The sequence below is a fragment of the Homalodisca vitripennis genome, chromosome 2, assembly GCF_021130785.1.
Source record: "Homalodisca vitripennis isolate AUS2020 chromosome 2, UT_GWSS_2.1, whole genome shotgun sequence".
Taxonomy (NCBI): Eukaryota; Metazoa; Arthropoda; class Insecta; order Hemiptera; family Cicadellidae; genus Homalodisca; species Homalodisca vitripennis.
This window is the reverse complement of record NC_060208.1, coordinates 31,916,631-31,930,358: the sequence shown is the minus strand read 5'-3', so window position 1 is coordinate 31,930,358 and position 13,728 is coordinate 31,916,631.

The following is a 13,728-nucleotide window of genomic DNA, read 5'->3' as shown; positions in this document are numbered from 1 at the left end:
TAAAGAATAATAATATTAGGGATCTAAAGCAGCAGGTAAACAAATAAAATTGGTAAATTGTGCAATGTAATTCAGTTTTATATTGTGTATAAATAATAAATAGAAACAGTGAATATTATGGATTGCGGATTATTTAAATTCATATTGATTACATAGCGGAAAAGAGTAAAATAATGATAGACAGTGTAAAGTTTAAAAGAATATATATCAACACATTAATGCCGTGTAAATTAGCGTATTGACTATACGCCTAGGTTGTTGTATATGTTGGTATTCGGCGAGACATCTGTAGCTTGAAGGTTTCCTTTATTTGGGTGAAAGACCAGAGTTGTATAGAAAATTATAAACATATATGTTAAAAATGTTTGTAAAATTATTAAAAGTGGGTTACTAAATAATATATTTTAAAGCAGACTTTAAAAAAATCATTATATATTTTTGTATATGACCATCCGGTCATAATGCACGTTATTTTAAAGTTTGTGTTGAGAATTAACAGTTTTAGTTCAATCCCTAAAATAGCAAAATATTTTCCATAATTTCAAATAAGGAATACAATGTTTTGTTGCTTTAACAATATTTGATTACATTTAAATAATAAAGCTTCATAAGCAATCATTATAACTCAAGCTTTGCAGTTCAGTCGTGGTACCAAGTGGCAAGTTTAGTTTTCCTGATCTGTATCGAACTGTAAGACTGGTAAAGTCACATTAGCGTACATTAACCATCTCGAGTTTCTCAGCCGTATCGTATTAGACTGGCAAATAGCAGGAGACAAGTTCGGGCCGTTACAAATGTGTCTTGTGACAGTTGTGATATGTCAGATGTAACGGTGAACATCTTGAGTTGTGATAGTTACCTATACAACCAGCTGGTGGCAAAACCTTCGACTATATCTCTTACCTCATACTTATGGTAAAGAGTTTCTTTAAACTAGAGCAATATCAAATGATTCTATCTTCCTCCAAAGTATCAAATCGCACTATATTTCTCATAAGGACATTAACTTCATTTATTCACATGAGTACTTCACGTTCCACGAGTTATATAATGCGATAAAAGTTGATATTCAAACTATCATTCATAGTTTATTTCCGTACAGTAAAGACAGCAGTATGAGAAAACATTTTTAACTGTTGGTGGCAACTATTTACTTACACCAGTCATATAACACATATAAATATGTATTGAGTGTTGTGTGTTCCGCATGAAGTATTGACAAAACTGCACATCACATGTCATAGTGGAGTTGGTCGCCTTTCATATTTATACAGCAAGTGATATAGAATACAGTGACTGAAACCAGTGTGGCCAAGTGGTGTACAGGGTGTCCACGTATGGTTTTTTAAACTTTCATCATACTGTTCTAGTATTACAAGTTAGGTCAACCATCATGACAGAGGTTTGTCTCACCATATATTGTAATCAAGTCTGTTTACTTACATCGCTGTCATAACCTTAAAACTAAAACCTTATTAGACCAAGGTAAAGCCAGGTGTGTAATGTGATTCGCAGAAATAAAATCCTTAACTCAGATTTGTCATAATTTTCACATAGAACAACAGAAATCTCGTAGCAAAATTCTTCAATGGGTGAACCAGTATTTCTAATATTGGCGTAAAGAATTGTAAGAACACAGGAATACTACACCTATTACAGGATGGTGTTGACGTAATCCAGGATTTTTTGAAGGATTCCCACTAGATAAATCCGTGTTGTTATTGTAAATGCAGCATTCCTAATTCAACTGTGTATATAAGGTTAAACGGAATGGATTTAAATAAAAAGTTATAATAATAATGACATGACTCACTACCACATATTTCGAACATATATTTTACATATATATATCCTACATAGATGATGATTATACCTATTTGGTTTAGTATCGAAACATATGTTTTAGTTTAAAAAATATTTTCTATGTCTCTGAAAAAGTAATAAAAAAATTTTAGAGTATGAGGCATACAAAACTCCCATGTAGTCACCGGACACGTGTCTGATTTACAGAAAATCATAATTCACCAAAACCGTTTCACTTGTCCCACCGAGTAGCTGTACCCACTTTTCATACGATGTCCGTCAATATTTAGTTGAGTATTATCCACGACGCTGGATGGCACAGGTGGGCTGTATAAACTTCCACCTCGTTCTCGAGATGTCACACTTTGTATAATCTGTTCTTGTGAAGCGCAATGGATGTTCCTATAGTAAATTGTTTACATCACACGAGTGCACATGGATATAACCCGACCACCGTCTTGATGTTGTCTGTGGCACTAATTGAGGCGTGTACAGATCTACTAGGTGCAAGGAAATGTTTTTTTAGTACCATATTTAAATAAAACAAAAATTAATTTTTACATGTATTTGCATTATTACAGAAAACATTGTGCTAGCGATTTGTGGACGTAAAGTAAATAACATTACTCTGACTTAACTTCTTTTTGCAAAAAAATCTTTCAAATGCAACATTATTTATTTCCTGGTATTACTGTCCTCACAATTCAACTAAACAATATTTCGTTGATTTAACGTAGAACTTTTGGTAATATCTACTGTATTTGTGTATTTAATAAAACAAACTCAATTTAATGTACATTAATAAACTAAAGTATTTCATAAATTAGATATGGCGTTAGTAATTCTCGCCTAAAAGATCATAAAACTATTAATAATATGGGCAAATCGTATAAAGTCCTAAATTTTGAAGTCAATTATAAAAATGGAAGAAAATTCATATAATTTTACAATAAGTATTCAAAATATTTGTTACGTGCATAGTAAAATATCCGCCTTTGGCATGAAATATTTAAATTTACTATTTCAAAGAATACGATTTTCACATTATGTAATGTGCGATGGGTAATTTTATTTAACTAATAAATAATTAGTATTTTATATTTTACGGTTTTTATGGTAATTTTAACATAAAGAAAACCATATATCTCATTGTTTAAACGTATCCTTAAAGGATAAAAATGTATTTAACAGACTACCACATATCACATATTGTAGCAATACCCTAATTACAAGTATGATATAGTGAAATTAACATCACTACTGGTATTCATTGAGAGATTGCTATTAAGGTATCGACTACGGTATTCTGTCTGTGAGCAATATGGGCTACATAAATAATTAAACTGGAGTAGCTGGGAATGATGCTATTTGAAACAAGTTATTAATACCAATTAGTAACTGATATTATTTTATTAAGTTACCTGATCGTAATTACTAGTATAGCTTCAATATTAAAACTTAAATAAAATAGGGAAACTCCTAATAGCTGCCTAGAATACAAGTAATACAATACTTTTAATTTAGGCCGATAATTGATATGTAATAAAGTTTAATATTTTAGCTCGACTTATACTTTCAAGTAACCGCATGGTATCCTCTATTTACCGCTTGACAAAAGCAGAGATTTTGAATGCCTTTTTCACAGTGAAATGATGAAGAAGCTTAGCAGTAACAGTATACCATTACAAGCAGTAGTATAGATTCTCACACTTAAATCGTTTAAATTATTACTAAACTTGTGTTTGTGGAATATTTTTTATATGCATACAGATTTCTCTTAAACTCTGACAAATCGTCCGCCGATTGCGGTTCAAAGAAAATCATATCTACCCCTTGGTGAATGTCAAATATTATTTTAACCAGTTATTATTTTAATCAAGCTTGATTCACTACAGGTTCCCGTCATTGTAGATAGGTTTCATACGTCATTTATATATTTAAACTTCTTCATTATCATTGGATAAATATTGTTCTGTTAAAAGTCGTTCCTCCCAAATAAGTAGATTTCAAACAGTGGGGAATGTATTTGTTACTCTAATAACAGTTAATGAGAGCCATCGTATTTTACAGAGATTATTTACAGAAAACCAAATAAAATAACAAATACAAGATATATTGTTTAATGTTTTGTAAAAAAAATTCAGCCTCTTTCATTATTTGTCACACACTGCTTACAGGAAGTAAGATAAGACGTGTCAAGGTCATAATTTTCGCTGAAGGAGTGTCGTACAGTATCTCTTAACAATCATCAGACTGTCAAATCGTGGTTGCGAATCCACAGCCAACATTTCGAAGGAATTCTACAAACTGTTTATAATTTTAATTCCTAATACACGATTTACCTGTACACCGAACATACTAAAACACAAATTAACCCAGAAAAATTACTAAATGTTTAATGTCTTTTTAAAACCTCTAGGCTACTGTATAAAACTGATGCGGTTAATGCAAATAATATGTGGATAAATTTCGTCCGGTTGTTGTTGTTTGTACTAAACTAGGCTACACGATCCGAGATAGGATTTTAACTTTCTTCCAACCACTCGTTTTGTCGGATAATGTTGGATGTACCCGCACTCTCTTGGGAACACTATGCGAGATTTTCCATGGAAACTAAACCGTCTCAACAACTGAGTCAATTAACGTCACTTTGTGTGGGGTCGGCATTTAGTACTACCATCAATGCAATCGAAAGAGCCTGAATATTGCCATCTTCATGTATTACCAAGGAAATTACTTATCATAAAATACATATAAAAACCTAATTAAATCGATTGTGTGCCCAATAAAATGAAAATTAAATTTCTCTTATAAATAATTAACTAGGTTAATCTACACAGTTAGTTTAAATTTCGTGTTAAATTCTACAACAAGACACAGTATCGAAAGGTTACAAAATTGTTGCAATTTTGGGTTAAACATATTTATTAAAAATATATAAAATCATATTTTTTAATTCAAGTGTTTCTGATATTTTATAACTCCTACTCGTACACAACAAGAAGTGTTCAACGCTGTGATAACCGTGCTGAACATGGTGAGGAGTTTATACACATGGATTGAGGGCACTGCAGTGTTGATAGATCAATTGTCGAGGCGTTATCTGCGAAACACAGATTACTCTACATCAAAACGTTCAGTCCTGATGTGCACCACTAGAAGTACAAACTGTTTCTCACTATTCAAAATATACTAGCATTACAGCGAATTACTTAAATGACGAGATTGTGAAATATTATTTCATGTAATGGATTAAATTATATCTTTATATATAAACTTGCTTTTGTTTTACTGCTATTTTTCGAAACCAACAAGTTTTTAAAAAGAAGATACTGACAATTGATATGTGTATTATATTACAGTTTTTTTATTACCTGGAAGTTCTTGGTAATTTAAGATCGTTCCGTACAAAAAACCAAAATTAGCATTAAGTTTTTAGAGCTGTAGTCTGATGTCTTCCTCAGATGGATAGATAACCTCACACGTAATTACAATCTACGTTAAGAAAAAAAATCATACCAATTTTCCTAGGTCCTCAAGACATTTCTTTTGTGATATGTTAAAATCCTTATAACTTACACTATATTATATTATTTAGTTTATGGATCCGTTAAGTGTTCTATTACCTTACATTTCATGAATCTGCACGTTATCTAAACAGATGCTAGACCGGTTGTGATAATTAAATGACCACTTGAATATCAAAAAAGGTCCACATATTTACAAATATATTTTAAAAGTCGGAATAAGTGTCTTATTAACTGTATAAAATTCCTTAAAATCGCTCCTAACAAGTTAATCCTATTAATGAATTCGTATTTTAAATTTATTACGTTTATGATAATGAAGAATGCCTCATAATTGATTTTAAAACGTACTTTTTCAAATATTTAACGAGGTATTCTGAATAAATAAGAGAGTTTTAACAATACTAAAAAATACAGTTTTTCTGATATTATTTATGTTTTTGTAATTATAGTGCATATAAAATTGTAATTTGGCCGATTATTTATCAAGCCATAACCTTTATCACATCTCCTGTGAATAGTGCTGATCTGGCTGACATCCCAAGTTCTTAAAACACGAACCTGTGCATGTTTGACTTAATTGCTTTTCCTGCATGCTAAATTGAAGTAGTTTTCCATCATTCTCAAATAGGTTTAATGATTGCCGTTACCTGCGAATATACACTGAAACTTTGAAGTTGTAATAAAAAACAATATTAATAGTTACCTTCAATGTATATTGGTATGTTTTTATATTATTTATCAGTGAAATAATGTATACTCCTCCTATGGAAAATACATATTGAAAAACTAAAGTACTGTATAGCCCCTTAAAGTTGTACTTTTAGTGACATTCTTGAACATAAGTACAAATTTAATTCACGTAAGAATCTTCAGAGTGCAATACGTTTTTAGAATTATTATGTCAATTTACTTGAGGCAACTACATTAGACACGAAATACCTGTAACGTTACTTAACCAAAAACTGCTTAATAAGTTATTAACTGTTACTGACTTGTCATGTACCTATTAGAGGGAAAAATTGCAAACTTTACTTACACGTATTAATAATTAATTAGCAAAACCCTGTCGCTATATTTTACCTGACGTACTTTCAATGTAATAGTTTGTCGTTCTAATTGATAAGCACATTATGATGAGTAATTATTCTTGTGTTTTGCAGGCAAATAAAATAAATATATATATTTACAAGGATTTAGCTATTTAAGTTACAGTCATGGTTAAAACATATAAACCTTATCCTATTATTAACAATAAATTTGGAATATTATACTGTAATTATCTTTTTATAAAATAAAAATAATTAGTGTGAATATTTATTTTTTTAATTAGACCTGCGGAAGTTTTTAACTGAAAATACAGACGATATTAATCATCTCTTGCATATAATCCTTTGTACAAAACTGAATATGTAATTAATTCACAGCTGTTAAATCTGTTGGTTATCCAGATAATAACATGGATATACCAGAAGAAAGAGCAAGGTCTCAGGTAAGTGGCTGAAACCAAAGAAGAAAAATTACTATGCGTGATGAACAAGGCCCTGCCAAATGATAGTTTCCCATCAATTTTGAAGCGAGTGAAATTCAAACTAGCGAAAAGGGGGAAGACCTAAAAGGTGCCTGTCTACAGACAATCCTTTATACTTTATACAATAGAGTACATGTATAGGGTTTTATTGAGTGCAAGCCCCTCATGCATCAATGAACTCATGTCTAAAATAAGTGTGGGTGGCACCTTTTCGGTAAAAAGAGCTTCCCTCTCCCCTGAAACAAATAAAAAGTCTTCCTAAATTCGTGTAGTCAGTATGTCCAACCGTTTCAAAACCCATGATAGAAGAAGGGTCATAGAGATAAACTTTTCATATACGTTCATCTTATTCAAAAGAAAAACTCTATTTATTTTGTGGTAAAAAGGTATAAATGTAAGGTAAACAATGATTTATGATTAACTAAATTGCAACTAAGAAACCCAGGACAATGAATAGGCGTACAATCTTATGCCATTTTATCATGCAACACAACAACATATCTTATCTAGATTTCAAATAGTTTCTATAATACATGAAATACAAGCAAACTTTAAAGTAATAAATAAAATGAAAATTGGGAAAATTAAAAATCCGTATGGGCCAATTACAGCGAGAAGGATATGGGACTTTACAAACTAATTCAACAATTAAAATGTTAATGGACATTTGGAGATACATTCGTCATGAGAAGTATTGTCTGATTATTATTTATTTCATAATTGTTTAGTACACGAATCCTTTTTAAGAAGATGGTTAACCTATTTTTAAATTCTCTCTATTGTAATTCGTGATAATTAAAAGTTATAAACATTGCAATACCGATTCAGTTGAAGAATCAAATACAAAGACAAGGTAAGTAAACTAAAATTGAGGGTAAAAGAAATGATTTTCAAATTTTCTGCACTATGAATTAGGAAGAAGCGACTTAAAATATTTTTTAAGGAAACCTCAACTTATACTACCGACATTACCACCAAATTGCTGAAAATACACGTAATTTGTTTAAATTTAATAAATTTACTTTACTGTAGTAATAGATAAGTTTAGAAAGTATTAAGGTACTGAATAATGTACTGGAGATAGCTAAATACATTTTTCCTAGACTTTATTTTCCTGTTTTGTTTTTGTTTTACTTAGAACTTATTGTATAATTTATTACTTTAAGTGATTAAGTATAATAAAAATTACAATTATGTCAGTTATTTAATTTATTAGAAATTTAAATTAGTGAGGTTGTAAGAATCTGGTTATTGAAAGTATTCTGTTATAATTTTTGTCACCATTCATTCAAACATTATAAAGTCTTCCCTATAAGCCTCATTACATTTAAACAGACAGTCAACTTCAATAGCCAGTTCATTGTGCACAAAGATTTAAAGTTTTTTTAATATGATTTTTCTTTACAACCTTAAAAGCAATACGGTCTAAATAAAAATATGCTAAGCATATTGGAAATAATAAAGTAAGATTGTGATTGTAACGGTTAAGCCAAGCTGTTAAGGGAGTGAAAGGGTTCGGCTTGACAAAAAGTAAAGACTGCCACCGGCATTGTTGTTTTGCTTCCGCACAAACTCAAGCATCAGAAACTTTAGGACCCAATGTTTGACTCAGAATTTATCCGTACCTAAAATACTGTTAACTACTCCACCATAACTGTATTAATGACTTTACGTAATTGCCTAATCCATATTAAAATAAATTTACATTTATACGAGAATATTCTATGTATTTTTTTAATACGAGTAAATTTGGATCTAGTTTTAGAAAACTACGTATATTTACTTCTATCCAACAAATAAATATAGTTCTACTTTTAATGGGATAAAAAATGTATAAAAAACACGTAAATACAGTCATAAAATAATAAAGTGTAAGATATATTACTAGCTAGTTCTTAAATTGGTAACGTTTTGGAAATGCGTCAGTGGTTCATGCGATATACAATACTATAACTGATATTATTGGTAGGGTACAAAAACTTCATATCTATTTAGTAAAATGAGTCATTACACAAAATTAATTAGTTTATTTCTATTAATTTTTAACTCGGTATGTTAATATTTTTATATACAGCCTAATTTATTTCAATAAATGTTATGCTAAATATAAAGATCTTATCGTACTGAATAAAGTTATTATCTTTTTATACGTAAAAAATGTATAAAAATACATCAGATGTTTGTTTTCATTTCATAATAATAGTTAATAACCAATCGATGGAAAAGGGAACGCGCCCTTTAAACGAGATCACATATTATTGCATTCAAGAATTATAAGAAGATGAAAAATGTAAGCAGATAAGTTTCAATGGTCCAACAGTATTTTATAAATGATAAACCATGGAAGTCACCAGAAAATTACGTATACATTAGGGAGATTGATGTCCAAGTTCAATGCATAGAATCAAATAATTCATAGAATTAATAATTATTTTGTAACTTCTCTGTTAGCATTTAAATAAACATATTATGTGTTATTGTATTGTTATCTATAGAGAGTGTCCCATAAATCTCTAGATAAAGGTATATCCCAGATGATTTCTGACCGCAATGGGCTTTTCAAATCTACGTATGTATATATTGTCTTATCGGGACAACCATGCACACTCTACTGCGGGGCCGTGAATAACTTAGACCGGGAGGAATTTACAAGTACTGGAATTATACATTTTTGACTTAAGTAGACTTCTGACCGATTACGTATTTATTAATAGTTTCATTATCATACCGCAAGTTTTTTAGAATATCTTACTAAGAAATCTAACAATGAATTTTTTGAATTGCTTCTTATTTAATTTATTTCTGGAAATCGATCTGCAAGTATACATTTTGTAAATTTATAATAATTGTTTGTATGCCTGATATCCATCTGATCTTGTAGGTAGCTTATCAAAAGTATCGTAGCAATGGTAGAAAAGGCTGTCTCTATACGAATATTGAGTTCAGCTCATTTGACCATTCGTTTAGTGGAGCGTCTAAAATCTGACACTCTCAAAGAATTGACTCCTTAAATCTTTAGTGTACATTTGTCTGAAGAGATGTAAAATTCGGCGAAAACAAAAAGTCTTTGAATCTTTCCAACAGAGTGATACACACAATACAAATATTAGATCTAGATGCAAACTCGGTTGCTCCACTATGATGAGGGATCGTGCCTGGAACACTACACTGCAGTTAATTGTGTTCAAGTATGTTACAGATTCAGATTTCAGATGCTGCACTGACAGCAAGTTAAAATTAAACTTAACTCAACATTCGTAATATAAATACCAAGAAAATAGGATATTACGAGAATACTGTTTATATTGAACATTCTTTTCGTGTTGCATATTCAAAAAGGAATGACAAATACTCGGAGCTTGTAAAGCAAGTCATAATAGAGATTTAATATAACAATGAATATTACGAAGAATGTTTCTTCAATGCTGTGGAAAATAAAACAATTGATGTTTAATATGCATGAATTATTCTATTTCAATATATTATACGATTTGAGTAATTATTTATGAAACCCTGGAATATCCATTAACTTAAAATTGTAAATGATATCTAATTGTATTTAACTCTATGTGCTTTAATGTTTCTATGTTATATCGTCAAATACATTTCACATGAATATCTCAAGTTTAATACTTGTCTTTTTTCTTCCTCCAAGAATTACTGTATATTTTTCATCTAACTCTCACATAGGTTTAATCAAATCTGGTATTCGTAAAACTGTTGATGGAGGTATTGGTTATAAAGCGTGGTATGACGCAACTGCTTTTTTTCCTTAACTAATACAATCAATAAATTGATTCTCTTGTATTCATGAAAGAAAATATTTATGATTAGTATTATGTTTCATCAAGCAATAATTTTACAACTAAAATATTTTCCTTTGCCTTAGTAATGATTCCTGTTTAAAAAACAATCATCAATTTTGTGATGGTTTACAAGTTGCATAGATATAAATTATTTTGTTTATGGCATCCATTTTATTCGTTAACGAGGTAAAAGCATTGCTGTTTTTGTATGTTAGAGAATGTGTTAGGAATTGTTATAACTAATAAATTAATTATTAAATTTAGTTTCGTTTTATCTCTGAAAAAAAAAAAAATTCTGGCCTTTCTTTGCAACACAAAATAATTTTAAATCTGGCAATAAACCAACATGTAGGAACTTTCAAATTTATCATGTTATAAAAATAATATGTAAATAAGAAAACATTATTCCCATAAATGTTTGTAGTACCCCGAATACGATAGCTCAAGAATTCTATTATAAATATTTTGTGACTTAAAACCCTGAAGGAAAGTTTTGACCTACCTTTTATAGCAGGGAGATTTAAAAATTTCACTATCACCACTAAACACTTAAATAAACTAAACAAAACCGAATCTCCACAGCTTACTCAATTGTTTATGGAGGAAGTAAAATTATTAGAACAAAAAATTGATTTAACATATTTCTAGGACTTACTTTACCTAATAACTTAGTACAACATTGTTTATCTAGTTCATCCTCCGTCGTATTGAAATATTTGATCAGCAAAATAAACACCATTAAAGCACTAGTGACGTAGTTTCAGTTTTCAGAAATGCAGTCGAAATTAATTATTTATACGTTTAAAGTGCATCTTTGCGAGCTTTCAGTTGTACCTTTTGCGTCTACTGTAACCTTTTACTACATCATCAAATGTATCTAATTATTTTAATTAATGATTATGTAATCTATTTGAAGCTTTTATCACATATGTAGGAAGAGAATTTCGGTCCCGCTTACTGTTTTATTTTTTTTTATATTTTACTTCAATAGGAAATGTATAAAATAATGTGACTAGTTTGTCTTATAATATACTCCTTTAAATTATAATTTAATAATATTAAGGCTAATACAACCGTTCAGTAAAAAGACGAATACAAAATTATTTATCATTTTCAATGCAATTTGTTTAAATAATTTTCATAAAATGTGTAGATCTTTATCTTGCAATTAAAACCGTTAAAATACTAAATATATTATATTTTCAGCGAAGAATACTAACATACATGTTATCCTAATAATTATTATTATAGATCTTCAGGTTTCAACTATAAGTTTTACGAGTAAAACAATACTGCTTGCTTTAAAACTGAAAGTTCTCTTTCCAAGTAGATAGGAATGACTCATTACTTTTTCTCTATATCTAACAAAGAATGTTATAGAAATAAAGTTGTTCCTTTATATTTGTGAGTCTATCTTAAATTATAAACCGCCACTTCCTGGCGATCTTATAAATTTTTTTACGATGGGACGAATAATTCATTTTGGAAGTCACACATTCTTTTATAAGAACACTTAAAAATCCCGCAGGAAACAGATTTTAGAAATTGAATTATTTCGAATTCTTACTGTTTATATAGCAGTAAAATATTGTACAAAACATATGTATTTGCTTATTGTGGTAGATATTGAACTACTTGCAAAATTTGAAAAACTGAAATCTAAAAAAGTAAAAGGAAAGCGATTCCGGAGTTTATAATGGTCATAATAAGTGACACAATGTGTTTCATTACCAGTTTACAGAGTATTATTTTTGAGTTTATAGTCAAAATATAGGTAAAATATATAAATACATTTATCATGAAAGGATCTTGGATGCAGTAATGGTACAGTAAGACGGCAGATTTTCTGGTAGTCCACTATGGTTAAGGTATTACAATAGGGGTTGACAATGGGTCTCTCTAGCCTTGTGATTGGACAGTTGGAGGCCAATCAAAGGCGTCGGTGTTAGCGAGCTGGTGAGGGAAATTGGTCGGTATAAAAACCTCTGACTCGCGCATATTGGTGTCTTTTTGAATCTCTTTTGTGGTGAATTGTTAGTGTTTTCGATTTACTTATTACTAAAAGTCTACGTGAGATTTCGGGTAAGTAATTATTTTATTACCGAATTACAATTTTCGTATGTGAAGTTTGTTTTCCAGTAGTGTTAGCTTTCTTTTACAGGAATATTGTATTATTTTTATACAAAAGGGAAATTTGAAGATTTCAATTCACATAATAATTAAAGCGTTATCAAGAGAGTAAATGACGTAACAAGTATTGCTCAAACTAAAGTCTGTAAATATAAAAAACATGGAAGGGATTCACTTCTCTACCTGTAAATACAAGTACATTCAGTTTTAATATAAATTAAAAGTTACTTGTAATAACAATTTAGTATACAACAGTTAGAATAACTTTTACAAATCAAGATATAAAGTTTTTAATAAATATGTTTGGGTGAAACATAGCCAAAAACTGTTTGAACTTGGAGTCTGTACCAACAGTAACAGTTTGTGACCCAAGTGGTAGGAAGAATTCAGGAAGTTTTTAGTTTAGTTTTATTCAGCCTCATTTATATTAGAGCCTCATTTTATTTTCTTACTTTACATGTTATTAAGTTATTCGAAAGACAACTTACTAAACAGTCTTCAAGTGCAAAGTGAACTTTTCAATAACAGGGAGGAAGAGACAAGAATGCACTGAAGCAACTACTCATTGAATATAGCAATAAATTCTTTGTATAGTAAATAGTATATGTGTGGGTTTTAGATGGGGCGTGGTGATATTGTGAATTTATACTTACAAATACTTGAAATACTAAAACTTCTAAATGAATACAGAGAACGAAGTTAATATTGTTCCAATCATCATCTTGTGTACGTATTTTTGTGTATTTGATAACAAGATAACAGATTGTATCGAAGATCAGAGTTTAGTTGTTACGCTCACGGATTCTTTTCAATCTGTTACAGACGGATCTCCAATTGATATTTATTTCTTCAATACCTTTCCTTCTTGTTTGCCTTACTATATTTCTATCTCACTTGACATGATATTTAAAGTACTAAATAACTATTTAGG